This window comes from Staurois parvus, unplaced genomic scaffold (genome assembly GCF_062004578.1).
Source record: "Staurois parvus isolate SC_StPar_1 unplaced genomic scaffold, SC_StPar_1.0 ptg001617l, whole genome shotgun sequence".
Lineage (NCBI taxonomy): Eukaryota > Metazoa > Chordata > Amphibia > Anura > Ranidae > Staurois > Staurois parvus.
In genome coordinates this window covers 359,813-384,067 of record NW_028319413.1, presented here as the reverse complement: position 1 = coordinate 384,067, position 24,255 = coordinate 359,813, and the positions used below count along the sequence as shown (strand labels likewise).

General features: G+C 45.4%; 1 long non-coding RNA gene across 1 annotated transcript in view; it reads left to right on the top strand.

Annotated features, from left to right (window-relative positions):
- Window positions 1-9,597: 9,597 nt before the first annotated feature.
- The window catches only part of LOC149435065 (uncharacterized), a 167,289-nt gene continuing 152,631 nt past the window's right edge, over window positions 9,598-24,255 (top strand). Inside the window, exon 1 of the long non-coding RNA XR_016308561.1 lies at window positions 9,598-9,739. This is a non-coding gene — a long non-coding RNA (uncharacterized LOC149435065). The remainder of the gene's footprint in view (window positions 9,740-24,255) is intronic.

Sequence of the window (24,255 nt, the reverse complement as noted above, 5' to 3'; positions counted from 1 at the left end):
ATGGTTTAAAAAAAAAAAAAAATATCCGGCCTCCTCCTCCCCTTATAGCCAGCCAATCGCACACCTTTTTTTTTTAGATGTTAAATAGAAAAAGAGTAAAAAAATGAAGTAAGACATAAGCCTGCCAATCATGCTCCTTTCTCTTTTTTGCAAGATGGTTTAAAAAAAAAAAAAAAAAAAATTATCCGGCCTCCTCCTCCCCTTATAGCCGGCCAATCACGCTCCTTTTTTTTTTTAGATGTTAAATAGAAAAAGAGTAAAAAAATGAAAGCCATTGAAATGTATTAAAAAATATATCCATATATTTTATTTATTCTTTTGTGGCTCTCCCTTTCTTTTAATGTGTGGGCAGATTAGGTGGGGAGGTGCAGAAGTAAGAATTGATGAGAAAAGAGTGGAGGGCAGAGATGAGCACTGGTGAAAGTTTAACTTTTATATTTATTTTAGCATAAAAGTAAATTCTTCTGTTGCTGGTGGGTGAAGAAGTGAGGTTTGGAAAGGAGTACAGGATGTGAACTTTGGGCAAGGTACTGGGGTGATCTGCGGGAAGGGTACTGGGGTGAGCTGCGGGCAAGGTATAAAGGTGAGCGTTGGACAGGGGTAAAGATTTGAGCTACCAGCAGGGTACATGAGTGATGGAAAGGGGTACAGAGGTGAACTGTGGGTGGGGTACAGGGGTGACCTGTGGCAGGGGTACAGAGGTGAGCTGCAGCCAGGGTACTGGGGTGAGAGGTGGACAGGGGTACTGAGGTGAGCTGAGGACAGGTTACAGAGGTGAACTATGGGCAGGGTACTGGGGTGAGAGGTGGACAGGGGTACAGGGGTGAGCTGCAGGAAGGGTACAGGGGTGAGCCGTAGACGGGTACATTGTTGAGCTGTGGGTAGGGAACAGAAGTGAACTGTGGACAGGGTATGGGGGTGAGTTTTGGAGAGGAGTACAGAAGTGAACTGTGGTCATGGTATAGGGGTGAGCTGTGGGCAGGGGTACAGAGGTAAGCTTTGGAGAAGGGTACAGAAATGAGCTATGGCGTGGGGTACAGGGGTGAGCTTTGGACAGAGATATAGAGGTGATTGGGATTGCAGTAGAATCACTGTGATCGCAAAGTGCAGGTTCAGGTTCCATTTTTAATGGCGCCTAAAAACATGGTGCTGTTTTGCAATGATTGCCGCATGGCAAATCCCATTGCGTGAAGTCCCAGGTGCTGGCAACCCACACTAAGCTAAAAATAAAATGTCTCTCAACTTTTTTAGCTGGCTCCTAGATTCAAAGCAAAAAAGTGTATAATATTAATAATATAAGCAATCATGGTATAATTTTTTGTTTTTTTAATTTTTGGGTTTTTTTTCAAATTATTAACTACTACAAGAAGAAAATAGCTGTACCCAAATGAAATTTCCTTCCTTTTTTTCCCACAAATAAAGCTTTCTTTCGGTGGTATTTGATCACCTGTGTGCTTTTTATTTTTTTGTGCTATTTTTCTGCTACATGTTTTTGGTAAAAAAAAATCCCAGTAAGTGAATATTGATTGCTATGTGTGAAAGTTATAGTATCTACAAACTATGGAATAGAGAATGGAATTTACACAGCTTTTACTTTCTGACTGCCCATCACATTTCTTGAGGTTCTAAAATACCAGTCACTGGTCACTTAAATGATATATTGCTCACACAAGCCTTGGGTATATGTGCAATTACACCCCAAAATACATTCTGCTACTTGTGTGAGACTTTTTGGGAGCCTAGCCACATACAGGAGCCTGAAATCCAATAACCACTTTGAAAGCCTGACGGTGCGTAACTTCCTGATTTCACTTCCTCACTACCTATCACAGTTCCGGAGCACCTGAAATGCCAGGATAGCACCCCAAGGAATTTAAAAAGAGGCATGGTGAGTATTTGCCAATCTAATTTTTTCTCACAAGGTTTTGAAATATAAAAAAAAAAAAATGTTGTTGTTTTCTTTCTTCATTTTCCAAAAACTTGTGGCAACAAATGAGATCTGCAAAATACTAACCATGCTTCTTATCAAATTTTTTAGGGTGTCTACTTTCCATAAAGGGATCATGGGGGGGGGGGGGGTTGGTGCTATCCTGGCATTTCAGGGCCTCCTAAATTGTGATAGGTAGTCAGGAAGTGTAATGAGTAAATAAAGCCCTTTAAATGCCTGAAGGAGCACATTGGATTTTGGGCTCCTGTACTTGGCTAGACTGCTAAAGTCTCTCACATGTGGTATCCCCATACTCGAGAGACATAGCAGAATGTATTTTGTATATGTAATTCCACATATACCCATGGCTTGTGTGAGCAATAAATCATTTAAGTGACAACTTTGTGTAAAAAAAAATGTTATTGTCATTTTCCAAAAACTTGGGGAGAAAAACATAAATCTATAATGGACTCAACATGTCTCTCAGAAGATAGTCTGGGGTATTTGCTTTCCAAAAAGGGGTCATTTAGGGGGGTGGGGGCATTTTATGGCCAGCATTAGAAGTTTATGCCGCACATCACTCACTCTTCTAACCACCTGAAGACCAAGCCTTTTTTGACACTTTTTGTTCACATGAAAAAAAAAATCAGTATTTTTTGCTAGGAAATTACTTTGAACCCCCAAACATTATATATTTTTTAAAGCAGACACCCTAGTGAATAAAATGGTGGGTGCTGCAATTTGTTATGTCACATAGTACTCGTTCAGCGATTTTTCAAAAGCAAATTAAAAAAAAATACACTTTTTACTTTTAATGTGCAAAAAATACAATATATTGGACAATTATTTGGTAGAATATAAAAGATGATGGTATACCGAGTAAATAGATGCCAAACATTACAAACTTTAAAACTGCGCATACCCCGTGCAATGGCGACTAACTGCATTCATTTTTAATATCCATAAGCAACGCTTTAAAAGCGTTTACAAGCTACCATTTTAGATTTCCAGAGGAGGTCTAGTGCGAGAATTACTGACCTTAATCTGACATTCGTGACGATACCTCACATGCATGGTGCAACCGCTGTATACATACTGGCACGTGGTCAACGCTCGCACACAGTGGGGCGAGGCTGTTTTTTTTTTTTTAAAGTTATTTTGATTTTTTACATTATTTTTACACTGTCCCTTTCAATTTTTTTTTATCACTTTTAATGCTATCTCAGGGAATGCAAATATCCCCTATAACTTCAATGGGCATTATCATACATTCATTTTTGAGAAATCTGGGTTCTATCAGACTCTGGATATCTCCTCTGTCCTTACATTATCTAATCTCACCAAGATCGGTGTGATCAGATGCTTTCCCAATTTACAAATGGCGCTGTTTATATCCTGCAAAATTGAAGTGATCAAATGCTGGTAAGCTTCCGATTTCTTAGACTATAGAGATGATTGGCACCATTCCGGTCTCCAATCAGCTCTACGGTTAGCTGGCAGAAACACCGGCTGCATCCTCAGGTTCCCCCAATGGCACGGGAAAGCCCGAGAAGGCAGTGGAAGGCAACGGGGGAGGGGGGCATCTTCTACCGCTGCTTGTAAAAGCAATCCTGCAGCTAATTAGCCACTAGGATTGCTTTTACATGAAAACCGATCGCCAGCTGAAACAGATTATACCAGGATGATGCCTGATATAACCACTCAAAGTCCAGTGATGTACCAGTACGTCGCTGGTCCTTGTTGGGTATATATGCTGTGTTCTTTTTTTCTTTTATGCAGCGTGTGTACTGAATAAAAAAAGAGAAGATATCTCTGCCAGAAAAAGTGTGTGGTATGCCCACCATTAGAATATACCTCCCTGCATCCACCCACTTCTAATGGTGGGCACACATGAAACGTTCTTTTTTTGTCGTTCAGCCCAAAACAATAAACGAACAGATTCCTCTATTCACATCGGTCGATGTGGATGAGGAAATCTCTGCCAATAATTTTTTTAAAAAATATATACCGAAGCATAGGGGCCATCCACCCACTGGCCACCCCAGGCCCCCATGCTTCGGCATATATGCTCTTTTTTAACTGCGGATGAAAAATCTCATCCAACAGCGCTGCCCACACTGACGTATGTATATTCTGAAAGCAAGTTCCTGTTGCTGTCAGAATAAACAGGTCGGTGCTGCAGCTGAATGGCATTCCTGCAAAGAAAAATGCTGGTTATCGGCATTTCTCTCCTCTCGAGCTGTCACGCTGACAGTTCGTGAGGAAAGCAGAGCCGGTAATCGTCATTCCTCGGAGGGGACATGTGCACTGATCATCAGGGCACTGATGATCAGTGTGCCCTAATGATCTGTGTAGCCCCAGCAGTACCACCTGTCAGTGTCCATCAGTGCCAGCTGTCAGTGCTCATCCATGCCACCTGCCAGTGCCACATCAATGCCAAATATCAGTGCCTACCAGTGCACATCAATGCCACATATCAGTGCCCATCTGAGCTGCCTTTCAGTGTCACCCATCAGTGCCAGTCAGTGCCGCCTATCATTGTGCATCAGTGCTCGTCAGTGCAGCCTAACAGTGCCAGTCAGTGCCGCCTATCAGTGTCATATATGAGTGCTGCCTTACAGTGCCCATCAGTGGTGCCTGTCAATGCCCATCAGTGTCACCTACCAGTGCCTCCGCATCAGTGCCACCTATCAGTGTCCATCAGTGCAGCCTCATTAGCGCACATCAGTGAAGGAGAAAAATCACTTATCTACAACATTTTATAACAAAAACGAAGAAAAAACTTTTTTTTTAAATTTTCAGTTGTTTTTGGTTTGTTTAAGAAAAAATAAAAAACCCAGAGGTGATTAAATACCACCAAAATAAAGCTTTATCTGTCACAAAAAAATGATAAAAATTTCATATGGGTACAGTGTTGCATGACCGCGCAATTGTCATTCAAAGTGTGACAGCGCTTAAAGCTGGAAATTGGCCTGGGCAGGAAGGGGGTGGAAGTGCCCGGTAGGCGAGGGGTTAATAATAATAACAACAACAATAAAAGTAACATTTAAGCATAAACTATTAGACTACTACAATAAAGAACATATTTTAAAATATATAATACTAATAATAATATTCAATAACTATATATATTTTTTGGGTTTTATTTGTTGTTTTTTTTTTTTTTTTTTCTTCAAATCATTAAATACTATAACTTCTACAAGACAGGAAAGCTCTTAAAATATATAATAGAATAAATACATCTAAGCTGATAATATTATATATAGATGTGTACAATACCATGCTCTTGATCGATGACGTAGTTGATTCCATTGTCATCTAGGAACTCTCTCAGATGGTTGAAATCCTGATTCCCTCGCAGGACAGGAATGTCCTCCCGGCAGATGGGACAGGTAGCACTCACTTGAACCCATTGTTGGATGCAGCGGGTGTGGAATTGGTGAGCGCAGGGTAGGGTAGTATTGACGTCTCCAGCTTCACAATCTGCCAAACAAATGGTACAGATTACCTGCTCCTCGCCGTGCGGCTCCATGGCCGGTGCTCCCTGTGGGTCCATGGCCGGTGCTCCCTGTGGCTCCATGGCCGGTGCTCCCTGTGGCTCCATGGCCGGTGCTCCCTGTGGCTCTGGGTGGTGCTCAGCAGCCCTGTTGCGGTCTCTTGGAGATCGGCTCCGTCTGATGGCGGCGTCTTCCCGTCTTTGCCGTTGTTGTGCTCTGGACCTCGTCCGATGAGCTATGGGAGACTCTCCGCCCTCCTGACGTGATGGCCTTCCACGAGATGGGCGTCGTGAAGATCGCGGCATCCTGGTAGTAATTGATGCCGGAATACCTGAAAACAGCTTAAAAATATCTAATATTAATAATACTAATGTTATAAAGAACACTAGTATGGTAATCGCAATGTATTGTAATAAAGATGAGAAGAGTCGCAGTCAGTGACAGGAGACACAGTCTGAGGATGCAATCGCCTCGGTTATCAGCGCAGGCCTCAAACTGACTCAGCACCAACTGTCACCAACTATCACCTTTCCGGCCTTGTCACTCTGACTGGCAATATGGGCCTCAGGTAACACTACAACCAAATCCATGTTCTATCATTTTATAGATTTTACAGAGAATTACACAGGATTGGGGCCATTTAATGATTTTTCTTGAATTCCGCCACAAGATGGCAGTCTAAGATGTAATACCGCTCCCCGCCACAGATGTCTCCCTTCCCAGTCGGCTCCATACAGAGAAAACGTCTTTCTGTCCTCCGGCAGCCATGTAAAGTCTATGGGAGGCGGAGGAGAGGAGCAGCTGAGAGGAGAACAGGAAAGGAACGGCCGGGGCGGGGATGATGGCCTGGGGGGGGGGGGGGGGAGCAGAGCTGAGCAGGTGAGGGGGACAGTGGGCAGGAGAGCCGGGGAGGTGGATGGAGGAGGTCAGGGGGGCGCATAGAGGAGGTCGGGGGGCTTTGTGGAGAAGGCTGGGGGGATTGTCTGTATAGAAAGACTGATAGGAGGTCATGTCTGCAGAAGGTGGGGGGGGGGGGGTAAGAGGGAAAGACATAGCTGTGGCTCCCCCACCTTCCCCCCAGTGCCCCCCCCAACCTGCCCCCTCAGCATCCCCCCCACCTGCCCCCTCAGTGTCCCCCCCCCACCTGCCCCCTCAGTGTCCCCCCCACCTGCCCCCTCAGTGTCCCCCCTACCTGCCCCCTCAGTGTCCCCCCCCATCTGCCCCCTCAGTGTCCCCCCCCATCTGCCCCCTCAGCGTCCCCCCCCCCAATCTGCCCCCTCAGCATCCCCCCCCAACCTGCCCCCTCAGCGTCCCCCCCACCTGCCCCCTCGGCGTCCCCCCCCCACCTGCCCCCTCGGCGTCCCCCCCCCACCTGCCCCCTCAGCGCCCCCCCCACCTGCCCCCTCAGCGTCCCCCCCCATCTGCCCCCTCGGCATCCCCCCCTACCTGCCCCCTCAGTGTCCCCCCCACCTGCCCCCTCAGCGCCCCCCCCCCCCACCTGCCCCCTCAGCATCCACCCCACCTGGGGGGATTGTCTGTATAGAAAGGCTGATAAGAGGTCATGTCCGCAGAAGGTGGGGGGGGTAAGAGGGACAGAAATAGCTGGGGCTCCCCCACCTGCCCCCTCAGCTTCCCCTCAGCGTTATACCCCCCCTGCCCCCTCAGCGTTATACCCCCCTGCCCCTCAGTGTTATACCCCCTGCCCCTCAGCGTTCCCCCTCAGTGTCCCCCTCCCACCTGCCCCCTCAGCGCCCCCCACCTGCCCCCTTAGCATCCCCCCCACCTGCCCCTTAGTGTCATCCCCCCTGCCCCCTCAGCGTTATCCCCCCCTGCCCCCTTAGCGTCATCCCCCCCCTGCTCCCTTAGTTTTATCCCCCCTGCCCCCTTAGCGTGCCCCCTCAGCGTTTCCCCACCCGCCCCCCCAGTGGTCCCCCAGAACCTGCACAGGGTACAGCTCACTGCAATCAAAATAAAAGAAAACCAATCAAACTGTGTGAATGGCCCCCAAGTTGTGGCCCTCAATGCCCTGAGTGTCCGAGTTCTCCAGTTCTTCCACAAGTCTTTCAGTGCCGCATTCCTGGGCCGTCCTGGTGTCATCCGTCCTGGTGTCATCCGTCCTGGTGTCATCCGTCCTGGTGTCATCCGTCCTGGTGTCATCCGTCCCTCACAGTTTAACCAATCCTCACCCAGGGGGCGTTTTTTTTAGGTCATGTGGCAGAAATGTGCTGGTTGTTAAGAAGTGGCCGCCCACCGGCATCCTTCACAGCCAATGAATAGCTGCTAGTTAAAGGATAAGTTCACCTTTTATGAATAAAGTGAATAAAAGCAATTTTTCTTTAATTTTCTGGTGAAAAAAAATGTGCATTTATAATTTTTTGTTTGTGGAGCCTGTAAAGCTTTGTACCAGCAGTCAGCAGATGGCTGGTGTCATGGAGGTCTCCCTCTGATCTGTCAGTATACTACTGATAGGACGGCTCGATGAACTACCACAGCCCTGCGGTGCGCCGTGGTCATTCATTGAAAACTCCAAGCTGACCGCCACAAAGGCTGCAGGAACTTGTAGTTGTCCCATTCACAGAACACTGTGATTGAGTGACGCGGGCGGAGCCCCTGCACGGCCATGTTTTTTTTTTTCTTAAATTGTGTCAGCAGGGAGGAGAAAATCCCCCACTTGTCCCAACGGAGATCAGGGGGTTGCGGGTGCCGTTCCATTCTATACATGCTTAGCGACTTAGCGGCTGTCAGCTTGTAGTTCTCCATGAACTATCACGGCTCTGTGCAGCACTGGGGTAGTTCATTCAGTCTTCCTGTCAGTATATCTTCTTGCTTGTACATCCTGTATGGGGCGAGCAGATGTACTGACAGATCTGCAGGAGACCTGCATGGCATCAGTCATCTGCCTATCGCTGGGTCAATGCTTTCCAGGCTTCTGCAGCAAAAAATAATGCACATTTTTTTACCTGCAAATAAAATGCATTTTTTTAGTTTTTTTTTTATCAAAAAGTGAACTTATCCGTGAACTAAAAGGCTTTGGAAGGTGAGAATACTGGCAGCGAGTATTATGGAGTATTTTCATTCTTGCGATTAGAAAGCCTTAAGGTATAACTAAAGGAAAAACTTTGTTTGTTTGAGTAGAGAGGAGAGGGATTAGAACACCTGTCAGGTTTTTATTGCTGTCTGTGTCCCTGGAAGATTCCCCCTCTCTATTTGGGACACAGATGGCAAAAAACAAAACTTGACAGGGGTTATAACCCTCCCTTCCTCTATCCAAAATGAAAATATAAATATTGCCTAGAGTTCTACTTTATACCCCTATTAAAATATTGAACTCTGCCTTAGCAGGATCAGTGATATGCTCGTTCATGCCGTCCCTTCTCCCGCTTGTCTCCCCCCCCCCCTGGCGCCGGCATCTCAACTGTGGGCACCCAGCTGTGACACCTTGTGGCTTTGCAGCCTGGTGCCCACTGCGCATGCACGAGTTGTACTGCTCCTCCCGAATGGTCCGGCAGTCTTCTGGGATCTGTAAAGTGTCCCAGAAGAGTGCGGGGGGGGGGGGGGGGAAGAGGAGGGCATGCCCGAACCAGGGACCCGCTCCCCCTCCCTCCCCCCCCCCAAAAAAAAAAAGAGCGAAATGTGGCAGTGGAGGGGGGAGGAGGCAAACCAGCAAAGCTTCCCCTTTTTGGTAGAGCTCCACTTTAATATATCTATAAATTATTTTTTTGAAGTGCAAACAGTAGCTGAAATTTGATTTATTATCAGCTTCTTGAAGTCCTTTGCAGCAGAGATCAGACTAAGGGGGGGAAGCAGGGCAAGGGACCAGTTGATTGTGCTCATGTGCTGATAGGAGGAGAAGGGGAAGTGACAGATTCAGCTTTCTGCTTCTCTCTTTACTGTTCAGTCATAGGCTGGGGGAAAGGCAAGACCTGTAAGTTTTAGTTAACTGCAGCAGAGAAAAATGGGGTTCCTGCCCTGCCAAACAGGATTTGTGCTCTGTGGCAGAGCTGTGTAGATCTCAGGACTGGAGGGATAGAAATACAAATCCTTTGTCAGATAAGACCTATATAAATATTTCAGCAATATGTTTGAGGTTAATATTATATAAAGGCTGGTATGTGTGAAATGTATTAATATATTTTGTTGTTTCTTTTTGTGTATTTTTCTCCTGGTTTAAGGTTCCTGCTGGTTTCTCCTTGATCAGTGATGGTCCAGTGAGCTGAGCAGTGTGAGAGATGATTCAGTAGGAAGTTGGGACCATGGGGCAGAAGAAAAAGCCATTTCTCAGGTTACTGGATTACCTGGTGATCGTAGGCGCAAGGTAAGCCATGGTTCCTTTTCATGTTTTATCACTAGAGTACTACAGCAGGCATCACTCGGGCAGTTTGGTTCTATAACCAAAACACACAGACTTTGTCAGCAGTATTTCAGTATGGTATTCCAATGATGGGGCACGATTCCTCGCTCTGACACCAATGATGGGGCACTATTCCTCCCACTGACACCAATGATGGGACACTATTCCTCCCACTGATACCAATGATGGGACACTATTCCTCCCACTGACACCAATGATGGTGCCCCATCATTAGTGTCAGTGTGTGAGTAATAGTGTCCCATTATTAGTGTCAGTGGGAGGAATAGTACTCCATCAGTGTCAGTGGGAGAAATAGTGCCCCATCATTGGTGTCAGTGGGAAAAATCGTGCCCCATCATTGGTGTCAGTGGAAAGAATAGTGCCCCATCATCGGTATCAGTGGGAATAGTGTCCCATCTTTGGTGTCAGTGGGAGGAATCGTACCCCGTCTTTGGTGTCAGTGGGAGGAATAGTGCCCCATCATTGGTGTCAGTGGGAGGAATAGTGCCCCGTCATTGGTGTCAGTGGGAGGAATAGTGCCCCGTCATTGGTGTCAGTGGGAGGAATAGTGTCCCAACATTGGTGTCAGTGGGAGGAATAGTACTCCATCATTGGTGTCAGTGGGGGAAGGAATAGTGCCCCATCATTGGTGTCAGTGGGGGGGGGGGAATAGTGCCCCATCGTTGGTGTCAGTGGGCGGGTGGGAGGAATAGTGCCCCGTCGTTGGTGTCTGTTGGCGGGAGGAATAGTGCCCCATCGTTGGTATCAGTGGGGGGGAGGAATAGAGCCCCATCGTTGGTGTGTGTCAGTGGGGGGGAGGAATAGTGCCCCATCGTTGGTGTCAGTGGGGGGGGGGGAATAGTGCCCCATCGTTGGTGTCAGTGGGGGGGAGGAATAGGTCCCCATCGTTGGTGTCAGGGGGGGGGAATAGTGCCTCATCAGTGGTGTCAGTTGGGGGGGGGGGGATAGTGCTCCATCGTTGGTGTCAGTGGGGGGAGGAATAGTGCCCAATCGTTGGTGTCAGTGGGAGGAATAATGCCCCATCATTAGTATCAGTGACACCAATGATGGGGCACTATTCCTCCCACTGACACCAATGACACTTGCTGACCCCTGTTCTAGCATGGTGCTGCTGCAGCAAGCATACGTGGTTGCAGCAGCACCATCTGCACGGAACACTTACCGGCCGCTCCCTCACTTGATGTTCGCGTGGCCGCTCGGCTCCGCCTCCTCGCAGGTGATTGGCCGCTTGTGTGCCTTTCCTGAGCTACAGTTCTGGCGCCCAATCACTGGTGAGGAGGCGGAGCTGAGCGACCGCGCGAAAATCGAGTGAGGGAGCGACCGAACTGAATGAAGGAGCAGCCGTGCTTCCTGGACTGGATCGTCGTGGGGCTGGGACCGGAGCCAGGTAAGAAACAGCAGCCCCCTGCCCACCCATGTACTTAGTGTCCCTTCCGTTGGAAGGGGGGAGCGGCCCCCCTAAAAAGTGCCGCCCTAGGCAAATACGCCCCTGGCTACACCGGCTCGGTAGTGTCAGCACGCCGTATACCGGCGTATAAGACAACCCCCGACTCTTGAGAATATTTTCATGGGTTAAAAAGTCGTCTTATATGCCGGAAAATACGGTACTTTTTTGTTTTGAAGCCAGCAACTGAATGTTCAGCCCGGTACACACTACAAGTTTGTTTGTTTTTGCGTTCAGCCCAGCGGTGATCCTGCCAGTAGGGTTGAATTCAGGATTCTGTGTTGGTACGTGAGTTATTTCAAAGCAAACTCCATAAACGGTGTCATCGTGGACCTGGAATCAATCATTTGGCAGACTTTAGCCATGTAGTGTATGTACTGTATGATACAGCCAGATCATTTCACAAACCAGTTCACTGTGGTCTCTGGAAGGCTGAAGTCTGCCCATTTCATGCCACTTGTAGACATACATTATGCCATCCAGCACACTGATACAAGAAATGTCCACTTTTTGGTTGTAAGTGGTTTTTATAAATGTCACATTTTGATGGGTGTGCATAGACAGACTTGGGTCACTCTCTCCTAGTAGAAGAGAATTGGGAAGTTGGTTCAGCACATTGCGTAGGTACAGCTAAACCTGCATGGTCTCCATTTGCTGATATGCTTGCATCAGGTTTTGGGACCATAGAAATTCCAATCTGTTGGCCAGTCTCTGCGTCTTGTCTGGTTTTTAAAGTGGTAATTAGGTCTCCATTTTTTTGCCTTTTTAATATATCAAAATCCACAAATAAAACACTCCTCAGTAAAGTATTTAATTTACAAATCTGAGGAAACACTTATTGCACTGAGGTTATCACCGTTGCTGGCTGCAGGGGTTTAGCAGAGCTTCTCCAAATCTCTGACCAGGAAGTGCAAACTGAGCACATCACAAGATGACCCTCTTTGGGACTACATGTCCCAGCATCCCGTTGCCAGTTCTTTATGGTGAATGTAGTTATCATTTTTGCAATGAAAGGTCCCTCCAGTCATTGAGTGGAGGAGGGAATCTGTTTTAGTGTTTTGCAATTTACAGCTTCTGAGCATGATGCAATTAGCAACCTAGTAAGGTGAAGAATATAAATATCGCAGTGAATCGTTGCCACATCTAGAGATGGGAAGGCCTGGCAAAAAGTTTTTTTGTGTTTTTTTTTTTTTCCCCTGGAAAAATTGGAAATAAAGGAGAGCGTGGAATATTCTCTTTTAAAAATTTAATTAATATATCCCTAAACTCTCCCAATGACACCAACGATGGGGCACAATTCCTTCCAAGAACTCAAAGAACAGGAAAGTAAGTTGGGCGCACGTCAATGATGTTGCAGATAAAACATCTTTTATTGGAATCTTCAAGAAAAATGCAATACAAACATGACGGCTCCCACAATACAGAGAGAGCAGTAAACGTGTTTCACACAGGCATGTGCTTAGTGATCACTTAGTCAGTAATGACAAAGCACGTCTGTATCAAAACACATTTACTGTTCTCTGTCCATTCAGGGCGCTGTCATGTTTGTATTACATACCAATAAATGCTTTTTCTGCAAAATCGTTGTAGTGCTGCCAACTTACTTTCATGTTCCTCCAGAGCTACAATCACGGATTGGGCCGGCACCAATTGATGTGTGGAGGGGCTGTGTGTTCATGCACTCGCCTAGATTGGTCCTCCACATTATCTACAATTTTGGTTCCCTCCTTCTCAGTGACACGAACGATGGGGCGCCGTTGCTCCCAGTGACACGAACGATGGGGCGCCGTTACTCCCAGTGTCACAAACGATGGGGCACCGCTGCTCCCAGTGACACGAACAATGGGGCGCCGCTGCTCCCAGTGTCACGAGTGATGGGGCGCCGTTGCTCCCAGTGACACGAATGATGGGGCGCCGTTGCTCCCATTGACACGAACGATGGGGCGCCATTGCGCCCAGTGACACGAACGATGGGGCGCGGTTGCTCCCAGTGATGCGAACGATGGGGCGCGGTTGCTCCCAGTGACGCGAACGATGGGGCGCGGTTGCTCCCAGTGACGCGAACGATGGGGCGCCGTTGCTCCCAGTGACGCGAACGATGGGGCGCCGTTGCTCCCAGTGACGCGAACGATGGGGCGCCGTTGCTCCCAGTGACGCGAACGATGGGGCGCCGTTGCTCCCAGTGACGCGAACGATGGGGCGCCGTTGCTCCCAGTGACACGAACGATGGGGCGCCGTTGCTCCCAGTGAAACGAACGATGGGGCGCCGTTGCTCCCAGTGAAACGAACGATGGGGCGCCGTTGCTCCCAGTGAAACGAACGATGGGGCGCCGTTGCTCCCAGTGACACGAACGATGGGGCGCCGTTGCTCCCAGTGTCAAGAACGATGGGGCGCCGTTGCTCCCAGTGTCAAGAACGATGGGGCGCCGTTGCTCCCAGTGTCAAGAACGATGGGGCGCCGTTGCTCCCAGTGTCAAGAACGATGGGGCGCCGTTGCTCCCAGTGTCAAGAACGATGGGGCGCCGTTGCTCCCAGTGTCAAGAACGATGGGGCGCCGTTGCTCCCAGTGACACGAACGATGGGGCGCCGTTGCTCCCAGTGACACCAACACCAGCCATCGGCTCACCTGTCAGGTGGAAGCATTAGGGCCTCCACACAGTGCCAGCCTCTCTGTGCCCCTACACCCCCTCCCCCCGTGAGGTCTCCCGGGCTCTTCTTGGCCATCTGCGGGCCTGGCTCGTTGTTGGCTAGAGGGGAGGGAGAAGAGCTCCCCTCCCCTTCTTGTGCTGCCCCGGGTCCCCGCTGAACAATTGTAATGCAATCCCCAGGAAAAAATGTAATGCGGTGCGATGTGCACTGCATTACATTCAGTGGAGCAGAAGGGAGACATCCAGGGTCTTTTAGACCTTGGATGTCTCAAAGAGAACCTGTCACCAAAAATCATCAATTTGTCTCCTATGTGATTGAAAATAAAACATTTTTTTAAATTTTAATTGTAAAAAATGAAAGTTATACCATCCCCCCAAAAACAATATTGAGGCCTCCACACATACGCACGTACAAACGTAAAAGCACACGCTGGGGCACCTACGCATGATACTGTCGATTGCGATACACATGTCACATATCATCGCGCACGCCAAAATAACAGCAATAATTTTAGCACCAGACCTCCTTTGTAACGCTAAATTGATGACCTATAAGGAGCTTTAAAAATGTTGACCTATAGAAAATATAGGGTACTGAAGTTCGTCGCCATTTCACGAGCGCGCGCAAATTTAAGGTTTGACAAGTTGGATATTTATTTACTCGCTGCAACTTCATATTTTATATTTTACCAAAAAAATAGGGTCATTTATTGCTTTTTTGTGCCCTAAAATTAAGTTGTTTTTTGTACTAACATTTTGTGGTAAAATCGTACGACATAAAAAATTGGAACTACCACTATTTTATTCTCTAGGGTCTCTGCTTTCAGAAAATATATCGTGTTTGGCGGTTTTATGTAATCTTCAGGCCTAAAATGATTTTTGAAACGTGCAAAAAACTCAAACGGCTCTGGCAGCGAAAGGGTTAAAGTATAAGCCCTGATTCCACCCGCCCTTTCCTGACGAGCAGCCAATCGTTGTTCATCACACTGCAAGGTCTCTCTCCTCCCTGCTAGTCCCCGGGTGGGGTGCTGAAGACAGGCAGGGAGGGGAGGAGGAGATATACAGCACAATGTTAAAATATTACACGTTTAAGTCGCCATAAAGCCTCTTTTGATTTTAAAAGCCCCAGATATTCCTAAAATCACCTCCGATTTAAATATGGTTTTGGTTAAGCTTTTATTTATTTATTTTTTTTTTATGTGGACAAGTAGATTGTCATGAGGGACAAGTAGATTGGGGCCCCGATTTAGTCCCTGGACAAGTAGTTTTTTAAAAAATTTCAACACCCCTGATAAAGTGTTACATAGTCCCACTTCATCCATATTTCTGCACTGCAGTGCTGTGTGGGGACATGCAGTTCCTATTTGTTCCACTGTATGAAAATGCAGCATGTCTGTATATGTCCTCACTGTACATCACACCAGCGATGTGGTGTGACCAGGGCACATGGAAAACAATAGGGATAAACCACGGGGAAGGGTGCATGTATTGACGATATATACTGAAGAAATGTATTTTTCTGGTTTTCTTACATACACTTTTCTGACATCTTATTTTGCTAATTTAAACCGTTTCCCAAGCTGTGTTGGGATGTCCCTCTTCTCTCCAGTCTGATGTGTTCCTCTTCTCTGAAGGCTGTGTAAACAGCAGTCTTGTAATCTGTAGACATTACTGCACATACTTCCCTTTAGCTGAATGAAATTCTGTTTTACTTAAATATTTTATGAAGGTCAGTGATGCCCTCAGTGATATTTTTTTATCCTGACACTCTAGTTCTTAAGCTTGGTAAATGTAATGATTTTTTTTTCTTTATGTATAGAAAACTACTCTAATTGATGTGTCTTGAGCTCAATTTTAAGGTGCAGCTCCTAAAATACAGTGTAAAGTATACAAGCGTTCAATGCCTAATTTGTTGCTCTAATGGAAAACGTTTACAAACCTGAACAATTCAATCTGAGCATGCGATGAGGAAAAAAGCATAAGCACAGAGGATACCTTGGTCACGATTAGCCGATACAGAGTTCTAGCAGCTGAAGTTCTATGCTGATCTTCTATTTCAGTGGAAATTCATGTGTGGTAAAACATGTAGGTGTGAATCCAGCCTTAATGAGTAATAAGGGCATTTGGGAAGCCTAAAAAAAAAATCACTGTACAATATATGTACAGCCAAAGGCCCCTTTCACACAGGCACCTTAAATAGATCCCCCACTGAATTGAGCAGAACAGGATGGATGCTACGTTTTTGTTCAGTGTTTAGCTCCATTTTAAAAACTGAGTTTTCAGGATCCATATTAGATCTGTTATCAGCCATATACTTTAGATGTCCTCTGTTCTGTCCTGTTGGAAAAAATGGGAAAAGACTCAGACTTTTCCATTTTTTCCCCCCCAGAAATGGTTGGACTCAGAAGTAAGCGAATGTAAACGGACACACGACCATTTACATTCATGTGCCCATTAGGGTTGCCACCTCATCCCTTTAAAACCGAACACATATTAATATACCCAGGTTCTGAGGCTGAGTTATTACAGATAAGGCACTAGGTGAGTTTAATGACCACCTTAATCAGCCACAGAACCTGTGTAATTAATATGTGTTCAGGTTTAAGGGGATGAGGTGGCAACCCTAGTGCCCATAGACTTGTATAGAATTTCTGGTTTAGTTCCAGCTGAAAAACTGACAGGGGGATCTGATTGGCTCACCCGTGTGAAGGGAAACAAAAGGTTTTTTATTTATTAGTTTATTTCAACTAGCTGCTAATATTCATTTTTTTGTTTTGTTTTTTTCCTGTGTGAGCAGGCCGAGGAAACCCCTGCAAGTTGTCTCTTGATGGCAGTCTTTATTGTACATATGTGAGGATCCCTATTTTTGTTGGTGTTTTCTAATTGTCTTTGTCACTCATCACTCGGAAATCAGAAAATGATGGTGCAGGGAGTTTTGACAAATATGAAATAGACAGTCGTTGATTAGAAGTATTTGTATAGCCAAAAGTTGTTGTTTTTATATTGTTTGTTAGCCTTCCTTGACTAGTGCACCAGAGATTGGTTCATCCAGATCCCCCCCCTTTAACTTTTACTTAAAGAAAACATGACACCAATTTGGAGTAAAATGGCCAACGCGGCCTTTTATTAACAAACACGTTTTTAACACCAACCATTCCTTATAACAGAAAAACATACAGATTTGTTGTTGGTCTTCGAAGGCACCACCCAAAAATGAACTGAAATGCACCTGCGGACCCCATATAACACCAGGCCTCCAGCCGCAACCAACCAGCTTGGAGACAACCTTACCGTCCGCAGTGCAGCACCACCACCTTCCAGTTAAACCTTGGTTAACTGGGAATGTCCCCGGGCACACCATACCACCGATGGGTCCCACACCATTCTCTGTACCTCCAAGATAATACCCGCCTCCAAAGACCAACAACCGCCCATGAACCGAATAACCCCCATTCCCCTTAGAGGAACCCAATACTCACTAAATAGGGAGGGCGGAAGGGAAGCTCACTCACCAACGTCCAGCTCCGACTGACTGCCCCCCACCCAGGACACCCCACCCAAAGGTGCCAAAGAGACCACCCACGCTCTCCCTCTACCAACCAGCTCCCCCACTATATTTTCAAACCCCCTGGCACTACTTAACCCTAATTAATCTTCCTTCCCACTCTAGGCCTAGTCATGCCTGCCCTGTGCTACTTCTTTTCTTTCTTTTACGCTACGGGCATTACTTTCTGTATCAGGATAATTGTTGTTTTTTTGCTGCTATGCATGGCTTGAGTTTCAGCTGATTCATGCTGCTCCTGTCCACATCTTCCAGCTTGACAAAAATTGATTGTTCAATTGACTTTTGTTAAAGGAGCTCGGTGGAAAACTATCAGCTGAACAGCCCCTTCAGTCAGTTGGATGTAGCCGCTGATCAGGTATTCTGACAGTTGCTGGAGCTGGCTGTCAGGATACAATAGCTGCCAGTGAAGATTTGTCCATAAATGTTTGATTTTGTCTTGGTGATAGATGTTGAATCTCCCCATTGTAGACACAGACAACCATAAGAAATCAGTAATAGCTAGTTTTGCCATAACATGCACTTTAACCAAACCATTGTTTACAATTGGTTAGCATGGTAACCAAGCCATTGTTTACATTTGGTTGGCATGGTAACCAAGACATTGTTTACATTATGCTTACCATGGTAACCAAGAGTGTTTACATTTTGTTATCATGGTATCCAAGCCATTTTTTCATTTGGTTACCATGGTAACAAAGCCATTGTTACATACATCAGCTTACCACCAGCTTATAGAGGAGTAATTGTTAATTATTCATACTCTGAATGGTCTAGGGTTGTCAGTGGTGTACCCCAAGGTTCAGTGTTGGGACCCTTACTTTTTAATATATTTATAAACAATATAGGGTCTGAGATTAAAAATCCCATTTCAGTCTTTGCAGATGACACCAAGCTGTGCAGTGGAATAACGTCCTTACAGGATGTCTCCAACTTACAAGCCAACCTCAATGCTCTGTGTAATTGGGCAACTATGTGGCAAATGAGGTTTAATGTTGATAAATGTAAGGTTCTGCACTTGGGGGCTAAGAATATGCATGCATCATACATACTAGGGGGGGTACAACTGGGGGAATCAATGGTGGAGAAGGATCTGGGAGTTCTGGTAGATTACAAGCTTAATAATGGCAGCAATGCCAAGCTGCGGGTTCTAAAGCGAGCAAAATCCTCTCTTGTATTAAAAGAGGTATAGACTCCAGAGAGAGAGATATCATTTCCCCCGGTACAAATCATTAGTAACACCTCATCTGGAATATGCAGTTCAGTTTTGGGCACCAATTCACAAAAAGAACATTGGGGAACTGGAGAAAGTACAGAGAAGGGCAACCAAACTGATAAGAGGCATGGAGGAGCTCAGCTATGAGGAAAGATTAGAGGAACTGAATTTATTCTCTCTTGAGAAGAGGAGATTAAGTGGGGATATGATCTCCATGTATAATACATAAGGGGGGATATGATCTCCATGTATAATACATAAGGGAGGGATATGATCTCCATGTATAATACATAAGGGGGGATATGATCACCATGTATAATACATAAGGGGGGATATGATCTCCATGTATAATACATAAGGGGGGATATGATCACCATGTATAATACATAAGGGAGGGATATGATCTCCATGTATAATACATAAGGGGGGATATGATCTCCATGTATAATACATAAGGGGGGATATGATCTCCATGTATAATACATAAGGGGGGATATGATCTCCATGTATAAATACACCAGTGGTTCATATAGTGAACTCGGTGTAGAGCTATTCACCCTGAGGTCATCACAGAGGACAAGGGGGCACTCTTTACGTCTGGAGGAAAAGAAATTTAATCTCCAAACACGGAAAGATTTCTTCACAGTGAGAGCTGTGAGAATGTGGAATAGACTCCCTCAAGAGTTGGTTCTGGCCAGCTCAGTGGATTGCTTTAAAAAAAAAGGCCTGGATTCTTTCTTAGATACACAGAATATAACTGGATACTAACATTTATAGGTAAAGTTGATCCAGGGAATATCCGATTGCCTCTCGGGGGATCAGGAAGGATTTATTTTCCCTGCAGGAGAAAATTGGATCATGCTTTGCTGGGTTTGTTTGCCTTCCTCTGGATCAACTGTGGATATAGGATTATAACTTTTTTTTTTATTATTAATTATTAATTAACTGTATGGACTTTTGTCTTTTTTTCAGCCAGACTAACTATGTAACTATGTAAATAAAGTCTTGTAACCAGGTAGGTGATCCCCAATGCAGGGGGGTAACTTTCACTACTTTGACCACCAATGCAGGGGGGAAAGGAACCAATAGGCTGCAGATTTAATTTAATTTGTATCCCTCTTCCACTCATTAAAGGAGGAGTAAAGCAAAAGCTCGTTTGGCTCTACTTCTCCTGGGAATCACAGTAGTGCAGTTCGTTCAGCACTCCTGTGACCCGTTTTCTGAAACCCCCGTCAGCTGACATCACTCAGCTGGTCCAGGAAAGATCTTGACTTTAATCACTTGCCCTCCTGAGGATTTACCCCCCCCCTTCCTGACCAGGCCATTTTTTGGCATTGCGGCGCTGCGTTACTTTAATTTACAATTGCGCGGTCACACAACGCTGCACCCAAATTAAATTTACATCCTTTTGTTCCCCACGAATTGAGCTTTATTTCAGTGGTAATTGATCTCCTGTGCATTTTTTTTTTTTTTTGCGCTATAAAAAATAAAATAAGATCGACTTTGAGAAAAAAACAATATTTTTGACTTTTTGCTATTAAACATGTCCAGTAAAAAAAAAATTTAAAAATCAAATTTCGTCATAAATTTATGACAAAATGTATTCTGCGACGTCTTTGCTAAAAAAAAAATCCCAATACATGTAAATTAATTGGTTTACGTAAAAGTTATAGTGTTTACAAATGGCGATATATATAGTTGTTTTTTTTTTTTACTAGTAATGTCGGCGATCAGTGACTTTTAGCAGGACTGCGGGACTGCGGTGGGCATTCAGACACCGGGGCAACTCACTTGGTGTCACTGATGTCCCCAGTGATATCAATACAGTGATCAGTGCTAATAAAAACCACTGACACTGTACTAATGACACTGGACAGGAAGGGGTTAACATGTGGGGCAATCAAAGGATTAGCTGTGTGCTGTTTCACTAGGGGCTGTGTGTTTGTGCTTCGCTGCACAGCCATGCAAAGCAGTGTGCAGGAGCTGACAGGGAGGAGAACTGTTTTGTTTACATATATACAGTATATAAAATGTGATTTTGCGCACCCGTGCTGACCTATAGCAGTATTTCTGCTATAGGGCGAACAGCAAGCAGTTAAATACCTCCAAAAGAAAGCTCTATTTGTGTGAAAAAAACTTATAAAAATTTCATATGGGTACAGTGCTTCATGACCGTGCAATTGTTGTTGAAAGCGCGACAGCACTAACAGCTGAAAATTGGCCTGGCAGGAAGGGGGTGAAAGTGCCCAGTAGGCAAGAGGTTAATCACCACTCAGTTTTTTATTTTTTGCTAAATTAAAAAAAAAAAAAACATTTTTCTTCGTTTCTGTTATAACATTTTGCAAATAAATAATTGTTCTTCCTAAATTTAGGCCAACATGTATTCTGCTACATTTCTTTGGTGAAAATACCTCAAATCAGTGTTTATTATTTAGTCTGTAGGAAAGTTATAGAATCCACAAACTATGATATATACAGTGCTTTGAAAAAGTATTCACACCCCTTGAAAACTGTCCACATTTTGTCATGTTACAAAACGTAAATGTATTTTATTGGGATTTTATGTGATAGACCAACTAAAGCGGCACATAATTGTGAAGTGGAAGGAAAATGATAAATGGTTTTCAAAATTTTGTACAAATAAATATCTGAAAAGTGTGGCGTGCATTTGTATTCAGACCCTTTAGTCTGATACTCTGAAGTAAAATCTAGTGGAACCAACTGCCTTCAGAAATCATGTAATCAGTCCATCTATGTATAATTTAATCTCAGTATAAATACAGCTGTTCTGTGAAGCCCTCAGAGGTTTGTTAGAGAACATTAGTAAACAAACAGCATCATGAAAGCTAAGGAACACACGAGACAGGTCAGGGATAAAATTGTGGAGAGGTTTAATGCAGGGTTATGTTATAAAAAAGCATCCCAAGCTTTGAACATCTCACGGAGCACTGTTCAATCCATCATTCGAAAATGGAAAGAGTGGCACAACTGCAAACCTACTGAGACATGGCCGTCCACCTAAACTGACAGGCAGGGCAAGGACAGCATTAATCAGAGAAGCAGCCAAGGGGCCCTTGGTAACTCTGGAGGAGCTGCAGAGATCCATAGCTCAGGTGTGAGAATCTGTCCACAGGAGAACTATTAGTTGTGCACTCCACAAATCTGGCCTTTATGAAAGAGTGGCAAGAAGAAAGCCATTGCTGAAAGCCATAGGAAGTCCAGTTTGCAGTTTGAGAGAAGACATGTGGGGAACACCGCAAAAACGTGGAAGAAATTGCTCTGGTCAGATGAGACCAAAATTGAACTTTTTGTCCTAAAAGCAAAACGCTATGTGTGGTAGAAAACTAACGTTGCAAATCACATCACCCTGAAGACACCATCCCCACCGTGAAACATGATGGTGGCAGCATCATGTTGTGGGTATGCTTTTCTTCAGGAAGAACAGGGAAGCTGGTCAGAGTTGATGGGAAGATGGATGGAGCTAAATACAGGGCAATCTTAACCACCTCCCGTCCGGCCGTTGTATATAAACGGCCAGACAGTGGCAGTGCAGGGGCGGGTGGCCCTCTTCCTGGGTGTGCGCACTCCCTGGGAGTTTCCTCCGGACACAGTGGAACACTGATCGTCGTGTGAGGTCCTGATCATGTGATCACTGATTAGCCAATCAGTGATCACATGCAGAGTAGTAAGCAAGATGTCACTTCTGACATCATTGCTTACTATGTGTGAAATCTGTGAATGATCACAGAGGTCACATGGTACAAGGCTATTCTCAACAGCCTTGTACCATGTAACAAGCTGTGACCAATCACAGCTCACACAGTATTTCTCAATGGCTGCAAGAATGCAGCCAGAGAGGAGAAATGATTGTTTTTACAGCCTTTATGGATGTAAAAGCAATCAGTGTAAATAAAAAAAAAAAAATCTTCATCACCCCCCACAAGTAGTACATTGTCACCATTGCCACTGTACTGCTAGGGTGACAGTATGTAAAAAAAACTATAAATAATAATATAAAAAAATAAAATTAAAATATATATATATTTTTTTAAATTATAATTTTATAAACTAATTTGGGTTATTTTATTTTTTTTACTAAAAAGATAACTGAATTAATGTTGGCCAAGATTTATGATGAAATATTATTTATTTGCAAAATTGTATAAGAAAAACACTTTTTTTCAAAATTTTGGGACTTTTTCATTTATATAGAAAAAAAAATAAAAATCCCAATGGTGAATAATAACCACCAAAATAAAGCTTTATCTGTCTCAAAAAAATGCTAAAAAATTCATATGGGAACAGTGTTGCATGACCGCACAATTGTCATTCAAAGTGTGATAGTGCTGAAAGCTGAAAATTTGCCTGGACAGGAAGGGGGTGAAAGTGTCCGGACTGGAAGTGGTTAAAAGAAAACCTGTTAAAGTCTTCAGAAGACTTGAGACTGGGGCGGAAGTTCACCTTCCAGCAGGACTACGACCCTAAACATACAGTCAGAGCTACAATGGAATGGTTTAGATCAGGGGTGTCCAAACTTTTTTCAAAGAGGGCCAGATTGGATGAAGTGAACATGGTGGAGGGCCGAACATTTTTCCAAACATTCTTTGAACCATTACAATTAAATGCAAATAAATTATTTTATGCCAAGTTACCGTATTTTTCGCCGTATAAGACGCACCTGACCATAAGACGCACCTAGGTTTTAGAGGCAGAAAACAGGAAAAAAAAAAATTCTGAACTAATGGACTGCAGACACAGTACAGGAGATGACCAGAGACTGCGGACAGCACAGGGATGACCAGAGACTGCGGACAGCACAGGGATGACCAGAGACTGCGGACAGCACAGGGATGACCAGAGACTGCGGACAGCACAGGGATGACCAGAGACTGCGGACAGCACAGGGATGACCAGAGACTGCGGACAGCACAGGGATGACCAGAAACTGCGGACAGCACAGGGATGACCAGAGACTGCGGACAGTACAGATAACTGCTGACCTTTGGGGAGGTGGGGAGCGGGTACCTGAATTTGACAGGTACCCGCTCTTACTTCCGCAGTTGTTCTTTGATCTTACCTGTTCCTCGATCCAGCCGCGCGCTGTCTTCCCGGCTTCTGTAATGGCGCTCGGCATGACAGCCGGGTGCCCAGTGCGCATGAGCGAGAAGCACTTGCGCTTTGTGATTGGTCCGGCGGCTTCTGGGATCTGTCATGTGTCCCAGGTACCGCCTTACCATTCACAAAAAGCACCGCTTCTTGCGCATGCGCACTTGGCACCCGGCTGTCATGCCAAGCGCCCACACTATAGAAGCCGGGAAGACAGCGCGCCGCTGGATAGAGGAACAGGTAAGGTCCCGCTGCAGAGCTGAGCGGCCGGCCCGGTATTCTGACACGGCCGCGGTGGAAATACCGGACCGGTCGCTCCATATTCGCTCCATAAGACACACTGACATGGAGGGCCGTATTAAACCGACCCTCGGGCCGGACTTTGGACATGCCTGGTTTAGATCAAAGCATATTCATGCGTTAGAATGGCCCAGTCACAGTCCAGACCTAAATCCAATTGAGAATCTGTGGAAAGACTTGAAA